Here is a 20,930-nt window from a genome sequence, read left to right on the forward strand (position 1 = left end):
CTTACTTTTACTGCTATATGATCGTGCTGCATGCTACTTCTTACTTTTACTGCCATATAAATTGCTGCATGCTGCTGCTTAATTTTACTGCTATATGATCTTGCTGTATGCTACTGCATGCTACTATCTGCTTTTGATTGCATGTTACTTCTGCTTAATACTGTTATTATTATTGCCATGCTATGTACTGCTGTAGAAGATCTAGGCTGCTGTAGTTATTATGTCTGATTACGTTCATGCTACCTGTCTGCTATTCGTTGTACCGACTTGGAAAATTTATCTTTCCTAGTTCAGATGTTTTTCTGAACCCTTTTCCCACTCGTCTAATCCTAAGGACTAGTATTGTAATCCACCTGTTACTACCGTTCCACCGTTCCAGAGATCGAAACATTACTCCACGCAATCTAGGAAGAGTACCCCTCGGATTACACGCCCACTAGAGCTGATCTTCGGAGAAGGAGATATGTGAGGACTTGTCGGAGTAACCGCACCCTAATTAGCCACGTACAACGTATGAACATTAGAAGGTTGTTCAGTTGACCCGTATCTCGTACACTTTCATGACCGTCACTTATCTCTTTCATCCTTCACCACTGCTCGACGATCTAATGACAATTCTGGACTTAGGTCCCTAACACTCTTAAGCATTGGAGAAGTCGAGAAGGCATCTCCCTCCACAAGGTCATAGTGTCTTCCACTGATGCTCGGCCATACCCAAAGACTTGGGTGTCGCCTCAAAACATATCGTATTACTACTTGCTACACGTATAACTCGACGCGAGACCCATATTGAATTTATAGAAAGGAACCTAACGACGTTACCTGAACCCGAACATTTAGAAGAAATTTCGGAACATTTAGGCATTGATGCATGACCTACGGAACCTACGAACCCACAACGAGAAGCCGTGAGATTAATTATGTAGATTTTGTTTTGAGATAGCATAGATAAAGAACCGTTAGATGAAAGTGAGTAGAACTTGAAGTGATCACGTTACATTGACCATATGGAGTGATATTGGAATGAACGTACGATTTAGTACAATATAATGACGCCAGGCCAGCATGATTATATTGAAGTAAATCATGCAGAAGTCCCAATGTTACTATATAAGGAATATGAAGTGATTCAAAGAAAATTTTGGTAGGAACCACTTGAGTATACGCATTATGGCCTGTTAGAGGTAGGGAAAGAATAACCACTTCAGCCCAGATACTGTACAAGAAGGGCCTTGATTTGTAACGACTCAAAAATTTTCGACCAAATTTAAACTTAATCTTCATATGATTTCGACACGATAAGCAAAGTCTGTTAGGTTAAGTCTCAAAATTTTTGAACTATTTTCATATATGCAATTACCCTTCGGCTATCTCCGACGATTCACGAGCAATTATGTGTAAATAAATAAATATATATATATATATATATATATATATATATATATATATATATATATATATATATATATGAATTCTGTACACAATTAATATTACTATATATAATATGAAATTTAATTAATTCAAATTATTATAATTAATAATATTATTATTATCATTAGTAAATTTTTAATTAAAAGTAAAATTTTAATTTTAGTTATTATTATTATTATTATTATTATTATTATTATTATTATTATTATTATTATTATTATTATTATTATTATTATTATTATTATTATTATTATTATTTAATATCATTAATATGAATATCACTCTTATTATGAGTATTATTTTGATTATTAATGTTATTATTTCTATTATTATTATTATTTTTATTATTATTATTATTGTTATTATTATTATTATTATTATTATTATTATTAGTATTTTTATTATTTATAATATTATTAACTGTATTATTATTTAATATTTATGTTTATTAATAATTATTAAACTTATATATAAAATATATAAAAATGTATATGGACTGATAGAAATCAACATCACTTTTCTTTTTATTTTATTCTACCTATCTGCAATTTGTTACCCATCGAATCTTCACTTCAATAAGACAATCGAGTAAAAACAAATTCTGTTAGCCATCTAATTCATCTGATACAATTCGATAAGAAGAATCAAACAAAATAAATTACAATCTCAGTTTCATTCACTATCTGCTTTCCTCTGATTGTGATTATGTCGAATCCAAATTTAATACAAACAAAATCAGTTACCAATCGACTTCCACTTTACTTTCTTTTATTTCTCTTTTTCATGAACTGAGATTCCCTGCCGACCCAATCTAGCTACAAAACAACTTCAATTGATTCTTATCTGATTACAAATTGAATTCAATCAACGATACAAACAAATTCAGTTGCAAGTCTCTTTCTGCTTTTATTTTTATTTTGTTATTTTTCTTCCTGGCTCGAATATTTCTGTCGACCACCATCAACCCTACAAAACAAAATTTGATCTAGTATTGTTACGATATCACTCACTATATATACATATAATTACATATACAAAGGACATAGAGGGAGAGAGTTATAGAATTACATTCACCATCACCATCGAATCATTCTTGCTTCTGTTATTATTAGATGAAGGTCACATCCCATCTGCAAACTGCCACCATACACCATTGAAATCCTTAAACAAACCACTACGATCCACCATTTTTGTAAAGATCCGTCCTAATCCATAAGAATGAATACAATAACATATGATTAAATCGCGAGGTATTTGACCTCTATATGATACATTTTACAAACATTGCATTCGTTTTAAAAGACAAACTTTCATTACATCAAAAGTTGACAGGCATGTATACCATTTCATAATATCTATCTATAAATGATCTAATCTGTCATTTACTTAATCATAATCTTTACTGAACTCAACGACTTGAATGCACCGTCTTTTGAAATATGCCATGAATGATTCCAAGTAATATCTTTAAAATGAGCTAATGCACAGTGGAAGATTTCTTTAATACCTGAGAATAAACATGCTTTAAAGTGTCAACCAAAAGGTTGGTGAGTTTATTAGTTTATCATAATCATTCATTTCCATTATTTTAATAGACCACAAGATTTTCATTTCCATTTCTCATAAATATACGTCCCATGCATAGAGACAAAAATCATTCATATGGATTGAACACCTGGTAACTGACATTAACAAGATGCATATAAGAATATCCCCTATCATTTCGGGAAATCCTTCGGACATGATAAAAATGAATTCGAAGTACTAAAGCATCCGGTACTTTGAATGGGGTTCGTTAGGCCCAATAGATCTATCTTTAGGATTCGCGTCAATTAAGGGTGCACTAATTCTCAAAATTAGTGATGTTCCCTAATTCTTAGGCTACCAAGCAAAAACGGGCATACTCGGCTTCTATCATTCAACCATACAATGTAGTTTCTATTACTTGTGTCTATTTCGTAAAACATTAATAAAAATTTCGCATGTATTCTCAGTCCAAAAATATAAAGGGTAAAAAGGCAAATGAAACTCACCATACTGTATTTCGTAGTAAAAATACATATGACGATATTGAACAAGTGTAGGGTTGGCCTCGGATTCACGAACCTATATCAGGTATATATATTAATACACATAATCGTAATCGAACAATTTATTTATTTTATTATTAATTGTTACTTTAGTAAGTTATATATTTCATTAATAATTTAGCTATATTTATTATGAGAAATTCTAAAATATCATCATAAATATCTTCGATATTTCTGAGGATATTTTCATAAATATTCTTGTCTGAAATTATCTACCTCTTCGTATTTTTCTGTATTCCATTATATTGAAAACTTCTGTAAACTCTTTCAGATTAATAATGTTAATAATAATTATTTTAATGTTAATAATAATGATGATAATAATGATGATAATAATAATAATTATAATATTCATAAAATTAATAGTAATAGTAATTTTTATAGAAATAATATTAATTATAATAATTATAAAAATCATAATATTTATAATAACTCTAATAGTAATGTTAATAATAATAATGATAATAGTATTAAAAAATGATATTTTACATAATAAAGACAATTTATTTAATCATGACTTACTTATGATTATTTTCGCAACTATATCATTATTTTATCTTAATCATAATCATCTCATAATCTTATTAATACTGGAATTATAAACTTTCCATCATTATAATTATCATCATATCTATAATTATGTTCATCATGCTTTAAATATTAATGATTAATGATAATAATAATAATAATAATAATAATAATAATAATAATAATAATAATAATAATAATAATAATAATAATAATATTAATGAAAATAATAATAATATAGATGATAAGATTTATACCCTCATAGTCATAATCGTATATCGTCATCGTTATCATCATCGAACGTCTCATTAACATAATAGTTTTCCATAATCATCATTAATATTTATGATCATAATCACTTATGATCATCACCTTTTTCCATTCCATTATCATTATCAATATCAAAATCTCGTTTCGTTATCACCTTGCTAATATTATTTATCATTCGGGAATCCTAATCGTCACTACATCATCAACGATATCATCCAAACTAAATCATCTAAGCATCGTAACATATCATCATTATTATCATAATCAACACTATCACCATCAATAAACGCCATTATCATAACATGATTAACACCATGTCATCATCATACAGTCCACTACAAACTGGGTCACGGCCCAATGGTACCAAGGAAAAATACGGCCCAACTGGAAATTAAAGGCCCAAGTCATAAATGCCTTAAGGTCATTCACGGTTCAAGTGGTTTTCTGTGTATACACCCATTCACGAAACAGAAAAAAGAAAAAGAAAAATCGATATCCATCATCAACAATTCTTTTCTTCCTCTTCGATGTTAGAAGGAAACAGAAAAAGAGCAGCACAACAGATAAGTTATAGGTTGATTTGGTGATCAAGTTCAAGTAGGAACAGAAAGAGAAGAGTGCAGTAACCATAACAAATACTAACGATGGGTTTGATGGTTTTATATAGAACAGAAAAAGGTATTGATTAGTTGCAGTATCAATGGATTGAAGGTGATTGGAGGGATGGTGTTTGTGGTTTATAAATGATTGGTTGTTGAGTGGGTCTTGACTGATCGGACAACAGTTATAACAACAAGAATTCAGGCTGCAGTTGTGGTGATGGTTTGATGGTTAAATGGATCGAAATCCAACAGCAACAGGAATAGATATGTTCGTGGTTTGTTCGAATCAGGTAACAGAAATAAGTAGAAGCAGTTTAGTAGGAGTAATTGGTTGACTGTAAGGCGGTTTTGATGGTTGTAGTGTTTGATTTGAGTTGTCTAACAGAAGAAACATTGCAGCAACAGCAATGAAAAAAAAAATGAGTGTATCAGTTGCAGGATCAAAACTAGCAATCGCATGTGGTTGTGTTCAATTATTCCAGTCATGTTTTTAATCAGAAGAAAACAACACACAAAACAAGAATATATATATGTACCGATATATAACAGAACAAGAACATGGATGAACATATAAAACCTCCAAATTCGTATCATCTAGTTCGATCATTTCAAGCTATAATCCCAACATAAAAGTTGTTATAAATCGCTCCTCGATTTCTCGACACCAAAATTTAACACCTGAAACAATCTACAACATTCCAATTCGAATGAAGAAATCCGTTTGACTTTTTTTGTTATAAAATTTTGACTATCGAATTAACAATCAAATTGAAGCTTGAGAATTTACAGACAGCTTTACTAGCTGATTCATAATAACTCTGCACTTTCAATTTTTGATAATTGATTCGAAATTGATGTTCTTTGAACAACCCGATCGTGAAGAGAAAAGAAAGAAAAAAAATATCTTTAACTTCTGATTGATTCTTCCCTTCGCAGTAGAGGGTATTAGGGTGCAGTTATATTGATGTTGATTTGAATGATTGTAGCATAAATCACGGAGATATCAAATTAATTTGTAGGGTTGCAATGTTGATGGAGTCACAGGCGAAATAGAAAGACAGGGAAAGGAGACAGATTTATAAAAAAAAAATCTGATACGCGTAATTTATTTTGTTTTTATATATTATCTTTAATATTAATAAATAATGATAAATAAATATATTAATAATAATATTGATAATTTTATTAATAATAATAAATACTAATTACTAATAATAATAGAAATAATAATAATAATAATGATAACAATAAAAATAGAACAATAATAGTAATGCTAATACTTAAAAATAATAATTTTTAATATAACAAAACAATATTACCACATAACTATTTATATGAAATGAATTATTATAACTTTCTACATATATTATTTATAATTTACTTATATTACAGTATATATATATATATATATATATATATATATATATATATATATATATATATATATATATATATATATATATATATATATATATATATATATATATATATATATATATATATATATGAATACATTTTAATTATCAAGTTTTATTACATAACTGAATATACTAATTATATATTTTTAAACATATGAATTTAATATTTATATATATATTTACAAGTAATATTCTTATATATATATGTGTATATATATATATATATATATATATATATATATATATATATATATATATATATATATATATATATATATATAAAATAATAAATTCATTACCTAGTATTTTATTTTACATAATTATTTATAACAACAATATCATACTATAGTTTAATAATCTTTCAAATTATAATAAAAATTTATCTAGATATATATCCATACCAATTTACAATTAGTTGTTCGTGAATTGTCGGAACTAGTCGAAGGTCAAATGACTATATGAAATAGTTCAAAATTTTGAGACTCAATATTACAGACTTTGCTTATCGGGTTGGAATCATATAAAGTTTAAGTTTAAATTTGGTCAAAAATTTTCGGGTCGTCACAGTACCAATATTACTATCATAACAACTATTATTATTATTATTATTATTATTATTATTATTATTATTATTATTATTATTATTATTATTATTATTATTATTATTATTATTATTATTATTATTATTATTATAAAATAAAATAACTTTTTATTATTATTAGCAATATTATTTTATCAAATAACTATTAGTTATATAAAATCATATTTACTACATATAACATAACTATACTTTAATAATAAATATTAATAAATGTAATTAATTATATTATTAATGAAACTCATAATTAAAATCACAATTATATCACTAATAATATGTAAATTTGTTCGAATACAATTATATGTGTTAATATATATATATAACTAATATAGGTTCGTGAATCCAAGGCCGACCCTGCATTGTTCAGTTCAGTCGTATGCATATTTTTACTACAAAATATCGTATTGTGAGTTTCATTTGCTCCCCTTTTAAATGCTTTTGCAATATATATTTTTGGGACTGAGAATACATGCGCTACTTTTATAACTGTTTTACGAAATAGAAACAAGTAATCGAAACTACATTCTATGGTTGAATTATCAAAATCGAATATGCCCTTTTTATCATGTCCGAAGTTGTCCCGGAATGATAGCGAATTTATCATGTCCGAAGTTGTCCCGGAATGATGGCGAATTTATCATGTCCGAAGTTGTCCCGGAATGATGGCGAATTTATCATGTCCGAAGTTGTCCCGAAATGATGGGAATATTCTATATGCATCTTGTTAAGGTCGATTATCAGGTGTTCAATCCATATGAATGATTTTTGTCTCTATGCATGGGACATATATTTATGAGAAATGGAAATGAAAATATTGTGGTCTATTAAAATGATGAAAATGATTGATTATGATAAACTAATGAACTCACCAACCTTTTGGTTGACACTTTAAAGCATGTTTATTCTCAGGTATTAAAGAAAGCTTCCGCTGTGCATTTAATCATTTTAAAGATATTACTTGGAGTCATTCATGGCATATTTCAAAAGACGTTGCATTCAATTCGTTGAGTTCATCAAGATTGATAATAAGTCATTTATAGTTTGGATATATTATGAGATAGTATGCATGGCTGTCAACTTTCGTTGTAATGAAAGTTTGTCTTTTAAAAACGAATGCAATGTTTTTAAAATGTATCATTTAGAGGTCAAATACTTCGCGATGAAATCAACTATTGTGAATCATTTATAATCGGTATGAGTGGGTCCTTTCAGTTGGTATCAGAGCGGTGGTCTTAGCGAACCAGGTCTTGCATTAGTGTGTCTAACTGATAGATATTAAGATGCATTAATGAGTCTGGACTTCGTCCGTGTCTGCATGTCAAAAGTTTTGCTTATCATTTCTTATCGAAAATTGTCTGCTTATTATCTTAAGTCTAAACGCATCTTACTGCATTTATTGCATAGATAGTGTATAGAGAAATTTCATATCTTAGCATATCTATTACAGAAAACTCTGTCTAACGTTTTCCGTAAAATCCTCTGTAATTTATGGGATTTTGGTATTATAAATACATATGTAAATTATGTATTTTGGAATACCAAACTAGTCCTATAATATATTTCATTTCGAAAATCTTTTCCCTACTCTGTATGTGATGGAGCTCTCAACTAGTTCGAACTCATCGGATTCCGATATGGAATTTCACTCGAGCTCCGAAAGCAGTGTGACCGGAATGGATAAACCGATTAGCCATCATCTATTCTGGATGAATTGGGGATGGGTTCGTAGTATACTTAATCATTGGAGACAAGAAGAAGGTGATCCCTTCCATCTACCACATTTCCTTCTTGGCGAAGAACCTGAAGCACTTACCGGCGAACCTGTTCGAGACACCATTTTCTCTCTCATTTCTAGGATACCTCGTCACGATTATATACTATCTAAAATTTAAAACCTTATTCATCCGCTCGTTCCAACCATCAACCATCCTGGAGTAATAGAAGGAGTCAACGAACTTAGCGCTCGAGTAATCAATTTGGAGAATATGGTGCAAAACTTACCAGCTTCAGCAACTTCACCAGCACAAACAGTACCACCAACAACCCAAGTTTCAACATTACATGCCTCAACATCACAACCTAGACCTCGAACCTAATCATCATTCTACCTATCGTTCTACGTCATTTATCTTTGTTCTACCTGACGATTATGTAATTTCTAATATTTCAGAGATTATGTACTTTAGTTCTAACCGTAAATTAGATGAGTTTAATATCATATTAACTCATTAAATCCATGATTACATCTGAAGAAAATATATATGTAAGTATATTTTCATAAAGATTGTAATTAAAAAAATTCTTGTGTACAAACTGTTAATGGTAAAAATATTTTAACGGGTAGGTAATACCCAAGGAATATTTAGATTTCACATTAATAAGTTACACTGTACATTCTTCAATTTAGATTCAACAGTCATTAACAATACTTCTCAAATCCACACATATACGTATCCGTTCAAACCCTTTGAAATTCTTGAAACTTCTCGGTTTGATAACCGATGATCCGAATCCGTTAACCTTGAAAATGTTGACTAATCAACAAGCATTGTAGATGGCCTTAATGGTCAAAAGTTGATGATAAAAGAAAGAAGTGCTGGGACGCTCGATAGAAAATTTGGTACTGAAAAACGGATTGAGCAAATCATGAAGGAGATCAAGGATAAATACAAGGACCAAACTCTGTATTCAAAGAATCCAGATAATTCTGTATCCGATGAAATCTTTAGAGAATATCTTGCTCCGTACTCATGTTAAATCTTGTGAAAAATCTTTCTTCATCAACCTTCGATCTTGGAAATTCTGAAAATATCATCATAAATATCTTCGATATTTCTGAGAATATTTTCATAACTCTTCTTATCCGAAATTAGTTATCTCTTTGTGTTATCCATATTACATCGTAAAGGAAACTGTTTTAGATTCTCTATTCTGTAAAAGTTCAAGTTTTAAATTATGAATGATTTCTGGAGAAGTGTTGGGAATTGAAGCATAAGTTATTATAATATAATGACGCCGGGCCAACGTGGTTATATTACAGTAAGTCATGCTGAAATTTCTAATGAAACGTGATGATGGTTCACAGATCATACCCTCATCATGTATCATGTTACATAACTCTTTCATTCTATTTAATTCTCTAAGCATATCACAGAAATATTTTCCTTGATATTTCTGTTCTTCCGTAATTCCGACAATTTGCTAATAAATCATGCAATTACATTTTCATTCTAATTATAAGATTTCTTTAAATTTCTTGGATTTCGGAAATCAACCGTGACTACGTCAAAAGTCAAGACGAATCTATATTTCACTCTTTTGTGATAACTTCACTCGTACTCTTCACATAAACGAATTGTTTTATCCATATTACTCACTAATGATAAAACCCTAATTTCCAACTAGTATGAGTCATGAAAACATACTTATTGTCAGCCATGACGATTCCAATCAAATTTTGGGATGGAATTTCTTTAACGGGTAGGTACTGTGACGACCCAGAAATTTTCGACCAAATTTAAACTTAATCTTTATATGATTTTGACACGATAAGCAAAGTTTGTTAGGTTAAGTCTCAAAAATTTTGAACTATTTTCATATATGCAATTACCCTTCGACTATCTCCGACGATTCACGAGCAATTATGTGTGTATATATATATATATATATATATATATATATATATGAATTCTGTACACAATTAATATTACTATATATAATATGAAATTTAATATATTTAAATTATTATAATTAATAATATTATTATTATCATTAGTAAATTTTTAATTAAAAGTAAAATTTTCATTTTAGTTATTATTATTATTATTATTATTATTATATAATATCATTAATATGAATATCACTCTTATTATGAGTATTATTTTGATTATTAATGTTATTATTTCTATTATTATTATTATTATTATTATTATTATTATTATTATTATTATTATTATTATTATTATTATTATTATTATTATTATTATTATTATTATTATTATTATTAGTATTTTTATTATTTATAATATTATTAACTGTATTATTATTATTTAATATTTATATTTATTAATAATTATTAAACTTATATATAAAATATATAAAAATGTATATGGACGGATAGAAATCAACATCACTTTTCTTTTTATTTTATTCTACCTATCTGCAATTTGTTACCTATCGAATCTTCACTTCAATAAGACAATCGAGTAAAAACAAATTCTGTTAGCCGTCTAATTCATCTGATACAATTCGATAAGAAGAATCAAACAAAATAAATTACAATCCCAGTTTCATTCACTATCTGCTTTTCCTCTGATTGTGATTATGTCGAATCCAAATTTAATACAAACAAAATCAGTTACCAATCGACTTCAACTTTACTTTCTTTTATTTCTCTTTTTCATGAACTCTTCTCCTGCTTGAGATTCCCTGCCGACCCAATCTAGCTACAAAACAACTTCAATTGATTCTTATCTGATTACAAATTGAATCCAATCAATGATACAAACAAATTAAGTTGCAAGTCTCTTTCTGCTTTTATTTTATTTTGTTATTTTCTTCATGGCTCGAATATTTCTGTCGACCACCATCAACCCTACAAAACAAAATTTGATCTAGTATTGTTACGATATTACTCACTATATATACATATAATTACATATACAACGGACATAGAGGGAGGGAGTTATAGAATTACATTCACCATCACCATCGAATCATTCTTGCTTCTGTTATTATTAGATGAAGGTCACATCTCATCTGCAAACCGCCACCATACACCATTGAAATCCTTAAACAAACAACTACGATCCACCATTATATACCCACTATAAACCTCAACAAACAACCACAGATTACTGCTACTACATGATTCTGTTTCAGCCCGTAAACCACCACCAAACCTCCATTGTTACTACGTTTCTTTGATTCTGTTAAAACCGAAAACATCCTGAAAAACCACCATCACACCTCCACCACCATGACAACCGAGAACAAGCCATTCACCACCATCGTGACCACGATTTTGGATTGATTACCAACACCACTTTAAGGTTCAATGTTCTTCTGTTTCTTTTATCTTGTTAACCGAACACCCCAGCTTGAACCCAACAAAACCACCACAACTTTGATACAAAACGGTATCTTCTTGCTACCATGGTTTCTGTTTCAACTCCTTTGATATTTTTCTTGCTTTTATTCAGTTTGAAAATACCACACAACTACTATATATTCAACTCTTGCAAGTAATTATTCAAACTGCTTTTGCGTATTATTTTTGGCCGACATATACCAACTCAATAACCCCACTTGATAAAGACAATTGAGTTGTTGTTTATTTAATCACGTTCAAATAAATTGAATTATTATCACCGAATTTTATAAGAGCTCCCCACTTGCTATTATTAGAATTCATTTTTAAACCAAAAAGCCATATCATACATCCACTATCGTTCCACTAAACCGATCATAGTTTTTGTTAATATTTAAAGTGGGCCGACAATAAAAGAGATGGAGGGTGTAGGGTATAACCATGAAGACTCATTTGTTCTAAGAGAGGTGATTCTATTTAATTCATGCAACGGATTGGATGAGATGCAGCTGGCATGTGTGCATATGGAGCAAGTAGTGGCCGACCAAAGTGGGGAAAGGATGTTCGGGTTCAAGGATGTTCATGCTGCACGCGTTTCTTCTACTTTACTTAGTGGTCAATAACCCTTAATCTAATAGACCCATTTGATTATTAATAGAAAAGGGAATAGAATTGTTACAGAATAAGGAAATCGATTTGTTACAAGGAGTTTGTTGGGCCACCAGTTCTATAATTTGTCTTAGGGCTGTGAAATTCATTTCATATAATTGGGCCGAGATACATGTATGTTTTCCCTGTGGGCTGAAGTATATACATAGGCCTAATTATAAACTGCTGCAGTATACATCACGATCCTGTAGCTGCACGAATAATTTTGATTATGATGATGAATGAAAACGTGTGACTAGTGATACATGATTAGATTATGATGATAAAACCCGTTTAGATGATGTACTAAGGATATGATATGGGATGTTATCAATGATGATGATAACCCATGGAAGATGATGATGAAGGTTAAATGGGTTTGATTATAAAGAAGAAACATAAACATTAGGGTAAAATAAATTTGAGTGGTGAATTAAATCACAAATAGAGCAAAAGCGGGATGGTTAAGTGTGTTTGGTGATTATCGAGAGGTCTTGGGTTCGAGTCCCGGTTGTAGCATTTTTTTTAAGAAGAAGAAGAAATAGGGAAAAACAAAAAAACAAGGGTTATATATTATTTAGATAAGAATTATTTCAGAAAAATCTAAATGGATCGATGGTTAAAGGTGTTATTGGGTTAGCAGGACGTCGCGGGTTCAAACCCGGACTTGAGCATTTTTTTAAGGACTACTTCTTGTGAGGTAGTTTTCTTATCATTATCATCATCATCATCATCATCATCATCATCATCATTATTATTATTATTATTATTATTATTATTATTATTATTATTATTATTATTATTATTATTATTATTATTATTATTGTTATTATTATTAATATTATTATTGTATCATCTTTAATAAAAACTATCATGTTTATTTAAAAGTATCAATTTTTATTATTATTATTATCATTATTAGAAAAATTATCATTTTTATCAAAATTATTATTATTATTATTATTATTATTATTATTATTATTATTATTATTATTATTATTATTATTATTATTATTATTATTTTGACATTAATATTAATATTAATATTATTATTTTTATATTATTATTATTATTATTATTATTGCTATTAATACTAGTATCAATATTACTATCATAATAACTATTATTATTATTATTGTAAAATAAAATAACTTTTTATTATTATTAGCAATATTATTTTATCAAATAACTATTAGTTATATAAAACCATATTTACTGCATATAACATAACTATACTTTTATAATAAATATTAATAAATGTAATTAATCAGATTATTAATGAAACCCATAATTAAAATAACAATTATATCACTAATAATATGTAAATTTGTTCGAATACAATTATATGTGTTAATATATATATAACTAATATAGGTTCGTGAATCCAAGGCCAACCCTGCATTGTTCAGTTCAGTCGTATGCATATTTTTACTAAAAAAATATTGTATTGTGAGTTTCATTTGCTCATTTTTTAAATGCTTTTGCAATATATATTTTTGGGACAGAGAATACATGCGCTACTTTTATAACTGTTTAACAAAATAGACACAAGTAATCGAAACTACATTCTATGGTTGAATTATCAAAATCGAATATGCCCTTTTTATCATGTCCGAAGTTGTCCCGGAATGATGACGAATTTATCATGTCCGAAGTTGTCCCAGAATGATGGCGAATTTATCATGTCCGAAGTTGTCCCGGAATGATGGCGAATTTATCATGTCCGAAGTTGTCCCGGAATGATGGCAAATTTATCATGTCCGAAGTTGTCCCGGAATGATGGGAATATTCTATATGCATCTTGTTAAGGTCGATTATCAGGTGTTCAATTCATATGAATGATTTTTGTCTCTATGCATGAGACGTATATTTATGAGAAATGGAAATAAAAATCTTGTGGTCTATTAAAATGATGAAAATGATTGATTATGATAAACTAATGAACTCACCAACCTTTTGGTTGACACTTTAAAGCATGTTTATTCTTAGGTATTAAAGAAATCTTCCGCTGTGCATTTGATCATTTTAAAGATATTACTTGGAGTCATTCATGGCATATTTCAAAAGACGTTGCATTCGAGTCATTGAGTTCATCAAGATTGATAATAAGTCATTTATAGTTTGGATATATTATGAGATAGTATGCATGGCTGTCAACTTTTGTTGTAATGAAAGTTTGTCTTTTAAAAACGAATGCAATATTTGTAAAATGTATCATTTAGAGGTCAAATACCTCGCGATGAAATCAACTATTGTGAATCGTTTATAATCGGTATGAACGGGTCCTTTCATGATTGCATAATTGATAACCTGAAAATTTGTTATAGATATAGACACCCTGAACACTTAAGGAAAAAGTTCTCAATAGGAAAAACTTTGGACTTACTTGCAGTAGAGCAATCGTTATCTCAACTATAAATGCTCGCATGGATCCTGATTTTAGTTAGGGTATGTTTCGCCACAATGTTTTATTATCTCAAAATTGTTTAATACTAGAGCGATAGAAACCTTATATCTAAGAACCTTAGTGTTATGACTAATAAGTCATTAACAACCATGAGAGCTAAGTATTCTATAGGACAAGCTAATGGTAAGCTGGCAGAAATAGAGGAATAATTTAAGGTAGTACCTTAAAATTAATAGATGGGTCATTTGGAGAAGACCTCATGCCGACAAAACTTGGAAGTTTTAAAGTAGTAGTTGGAAAGGATTAGTTACTTACGCACAAGCAGATGTTATTAGAGAGGATTAATAGAATTTTTCACGGCAGTATAATAAGATTTGGTTGGAATGGACTTTAGGATTAACCAAATACTCATCAAGTTAGGAAGCTTTGATGAAATAGTTGGAATGGACTGGCTTTCGAGGATGAACGCGAAAGTTACTTATAGTAAGAAGATTATTCGTATACCTCGCGAGAATGGTGAGCCATTAATAGTTTAAAGGAGAGGAGTAGCCCGAAGCCAAACTTTATTAGTTTCATGAAGGCACAAAAGGTCATGAGAAAAGGACATTGCTACTTATGTTGGGAAGTGTCTGACTTGTTCCAAAGTCAAAGCCGAACACCAAAAGCCATCTAGGTTACTTCAACAATCCGAAATCCCATAATGGAAACGGGAAGGAATAACAATGGATTTCATCACGAAGCTAGGCGGTTATGACACTATCTGGGTTATTGTTGACTGCCTCACCAAATCTGCTCACTTTCTAGCCATGAGAGAAACTGATACAATGGACAAACTTGCACAACGATACATAAAAGAAATTGTATCCCGTCACTTCAGCAATTCAAATTCTATACTCATTCTTACGCGACTCTAAATCCTAGCTTATTCCGAGAGATTTCTTATTTGATGATAATCACACCATCATCCTTCTTACTTCGATATTAGTCATACCAGTTCGAAAATTTTCCAAAATTAATGGGTAGTTAATTCTCGCCCTCATATTCTCCCGTTCGTATCTCACTTATAAGCAACAACTTTACACTTAAGCATTTTTGGTCGAAGGACTTATTTCCTACTAATAGTAATCAACCACATTTAAATTCAATAGTTTTCATTACCTCATGACATTGTTGCTCAAATATCACCCGAAATTTTAAAAATCTTTTACTCTATCCTTATCAATCTTTTTTTTTTCCAACTTGTAACCTCCGAAATATGAAAATTTTATTTACACACACTATTTTACAATGCGATCCTCTCAAAGTTTTATAAAAATAAATTTATTTTATTGCCATTCGTACAAATTTTAGAAACCGTATATGTTATATGTAATAAAGTAAATAATTACTTATTTTTGACTAGTGCATGTGAAATTTTACTTTCACTTTTACAAATCAAATCTTTTATTCAAAAGAAATTTTACTTAGAATAGTACATGTTGTACATAACCCTAGTTTACTAAGAACTTCGTTTCTTTTCTTACATTGTTACCTCAAACAATTTCTATAAAATTTTCGTTGCTTATTATATAAACTTTTTCGTTGCTTATTCGTATCCAAGTCATCATGAAGACTGACAACCGTCGAAATTGAGAGATTCATGTGTGTGTGTATGTGATGAAGGCACTTACTACCACGTCATGCATGAAATGTCCCATTCATATCGATTATAAACGTTTCATATTTATTGGTTCCGTTGCGAGGTTTTGACCTCTATATGAGATGTTTTTCAAAGACTGCATTCGATTTTTAAAAACAAACCACAACCTTTATTTTATCGATAAAGGTTTAAAAGCATAACGTAGATTATCAAGTAATGATAATCTAAAATATAACTTTTTACACACGACCATTACATAATGGTTTACAATAATATTACACATCGATTTAAATCTCCGAATGCAGTTTTTAAACAATATTTTACAAGCATGCTGACTCCAGTTCTTGTCCTTAATTTAGCATGCAACATCGGAAGCTCTTAATAATCATCTGAGAATAAATATGCTTTAAACGTCAACAAAAATGTTGGTGAGTTATAGGTTTAATCTATATATATCAAATTGTAGTAATAGACCACAAGATTTCATTTTCAATAAACATCCGTCTCATATTAGGCATTTCGCAAACTGCATAGAGATAAAAATCATTCATATGATGAACACCTGGTAACCGACATTAACAAGATGCATATAGAATATCCCCAAAATAGAATCCTCTCGTCTGTATAATAGAATCCTCTCGTCTGTATAAAAATCGAAGTACTAAAGCATCCGTACCTCGGATGGGGTTTGTTAGGCCCATAGATCTATCTTTAGGATTCGCGTCAATTAGGGGTACTGTTCCCTGATTCTTAGGTTACCAAGCTAAAGGGGTGATATTCGATTTCGATAATCCAACATAGAATGTAGTTTCAAGTACTTGTGACTATTTTGTAAAACATTTATAAAACTGCATGCATTCTCATCCCAAAAATATTAGATAGTAAAAATGGGACTATAACTCACTTTTACAGATTTTCAAATAGCCGGAAATAAGACTTGGCCACGGGTCGATTCATGAACCTATAACAAATATATACATATATATCAAAGTATGATCGAAATATATTCACAACATTTTTTCTATTATGTTTTAATGTTTTAAGTTTATTAAGTTAATAGTCCAACGTTAGTAGTCCACAATTAGTTGTCCACAGTTAGTAGTACATAAATAAATCAATATATATTATCTCGAATCAATCCACGACCCAGTGTATACAAGTCTCAGACTCGATCACAACTCAAAGTATATATATTATTTTGGAATCAACCTCAACCCTGTATAGCTAACTCGAACATTACCGCATATAGAGTATCTATGGTTGTTCTAAATAATATATATAGATGACGTCGATATGATATGTCAAAACATTGTATACGTGTCTATGGACTATCAAGGTTACATAATATATGTTAGACTACATGTATAATACAATATAAGTTAGTTAAGTTATGGTTAGTATGGGTTTTTGTAAATTCATCCCGTAGTCAAATTAATCATTTTTAACCAATTTTGTTTTATCCATAACTTCTTCGATTTAAATCCGTTTTGAGTGAATCAAGTTGCTATGATTTCATAATGAACTGAAATTTATGAAACTAAACAGAAAAAGTATAAGTTTATAGTCAGAAATACAAGTTACAAGTCGTTTTTGTAAGAGGTGGTCATTTCAGTCGAAAGAACGACGTCTTGATGACCATTTTGAAAAACATACTTCCACTTTGAGTTTAACCATTATTTTTGGATATAGTTTCATGTTCATATGAAATATCATTTTTCCAGAAAACAAACTTCAAGTTCAAAGATTAAGATAGTTTTTATTTTTCCAACCCAAAACAGCCCGCGATTTTACTACGACGGCGTATGTCCGGTTTTACGGTGTTCTTTGTGTTTTCAGGTTTTAAATAATTAAGTTAGCATATCATATAGATATAGAACATGTGTTTAGTTGATTTTAAAAGTTAAGTTAGAAGGATTAACTTTGTTTGCGAACAAGTTTAGAATTAACTAAACTATGTTCTAGTGATTACAAGTTATAATCTTCGAATAAAATAGTTTTATATATATGAATCGAATGTTGTTATGAATATCATTTCTACCTCAAGTATAGTAGGTAAACTTACAGGAAATGACAAGAAATGATCTAGAGCTTCAAAGGGTCTTGGATGGCTTGAAAGTTCTTGGAGTAGAATCATGACACGAAAACAAGTTCAAGTGAGATTACTACTCGAATTAAGATTGTTATAGTTATATAAATTTAATCAAAGTTTGAATATGAGTATTACCTTGAATTAGAAAGATAACCTACTATAAATAACAAAGATTTCTTGAGATTGGATGATCACTTGAAATGGATTTGCGAGATTGAAAGTAAGATAGCAAACTTGAAAGTGTTCTTGATGTGTTCTTGAGTTGTTGTTTTGTAAGTTGGTTTATGTATGGATTTATGAGCTAGATTGATGTAGATTCTGATGAAGATGATGAAGAACACTTAGAACAATGAGAGAGAACTTGAGAGAGATGTGTTTGATGCAGAAAAGTTGGATTAAAAATGTGTTTGTGATGGGTGAAAGAAAACGCGAATATGGAGTCAAGATATAGGCTCCATTAGTTTGATTTTTAGTGTAATCATTCATGCTAGTTGCCAAATGATGGTTCCCACATGTTTGATGACTCATTAAGGCTGCTAAGGAGCTGATCATTGAGTGTATATACCAATAGTATATACGTCTAGAGGCTGGGTATTGTACGAGTACGAATACGAATTGAATACGAGTAAATAGTGTTTACTGTAGCAATAGTGTTTACTATAGCAAATAGTTTTACTGTAGCAAATAGTATTTTACTATAGCAAATAGTATTTTAATGTAGTAAATAGTATTTTACTGTAGTAAAGTGAAAATTTACTGTAGTAAATAGTGTTTTACTGTGGCAAATAGTGTTTTATTGTAGCAAATAGTGTTTTACTGTAGCAAATAGTGTTTTACTTGTACATCTTTGATTGAATTGTATTTCTTCTTATATATATATATATATATATATATATATATATATATATATATATATATATATATATATATATATATATATATATATATATATATATATATATAAATAAAAACTTACATCATAAAAAAAATAAAATGATTATATAATTATCACAAGTTATGACGTTCGTGAATCATCAGGCAAACAGGGTGGTCAATTGTCTACATAAACTTCTTTCAATTAATCAAGTCTTAACAAGTTTGATTGCTTAACATGTTGGACACATTTAAACATGTAAATATAGTTTTCATTTAATATATAATCATGGAAAAGTTCGGGTCACTACAATACCTACTCGTTAAATAAATTTCGTCCCGAAATTTTAAACTGTTGGAGGTGTTGACGTATCTTCTGGAAATAGGTGCGGGTATTTCTTCTTCATCTGATCTTCACGTTCCCAGGTGAACTCGGGTCCTCTACGAGCATTCCGTCGAACCTTAACAATTGGTATTTTATTTTGCTTAAGTCTTTTAACCTCACGATCAATTATTTCGACGGGTTCTTCGATGAATTGAAGTTTTTCGTTGATTTAGATTTTGGCTAACGGAATAGTGAGATCTTCTTTAGCAAAACATTTCTTCAGATTCGAGACATGAAAAGTATTATGTACCCCGGCTAGTTGTTGAGGTAAGTCAAGTCAGTAAGCTACTGGTCTGACACGATCTACAATCTTGAATGGCCCAATGTACCTTGGATTTAGTTTCCCCTGTTTACCAAATCGAACAACGCCTTTCCAAGGTGAAACCTTAAGTATGACCATCTCTCCAATCTCAAATTCTATATCTTTTCTCTTAATGTCCGCGTAGCTCTTTTGTCGACTCTGGGCGGTTTTCAACCATTGTTGAATTTGAATAATTTTCTCGGTCATTTCTTGGATTATCTCCGGACCCGTAATTTTTCTATCCCCCACTTCGCACCAACAAATTGGAGACCTGCACTTTCTGCCATAAAGTGCCTCAAACGGTGCAATCTCAATACTCGAGTGGTAACTGTTGTTGTATGAAAATTCTGCGAACGGTAGATGTCGATCCCAACTGTTTCCAAAATCAACAACACATGCTCGTAGCATGTCTTCAAGGGTCTGTATCGTTCTTTCACTCTACCCATTAGTTTGTGGATGATAGGAAGTACTCATGTCTAGACGAGTTCCCGATGCTTATTGTAACGTCTGCCAAAATCTTGAAACAAATCTACCATCCCTATCAGATATAATAGAGATTGGT

The sequence above is a fragment of the Rutidosis leptorrhynchoides genome, chromosome 2, assembly GCF_046630445.1.
Source record: "Rutidosis leptorrhynchoides isolate AG116_Rl617_1_P2 chromosome 2, CSIRO_AGI_Rlap_v1, whole genome shotgun sequence".
NCBI classification, from domain to species: Eukaryota; Viridiplantae; Streptophyta; class Magnoliopsida; order Asterales; family Asteraceae; genus Rutidosis; species Rutidosis leptorrhynchoides.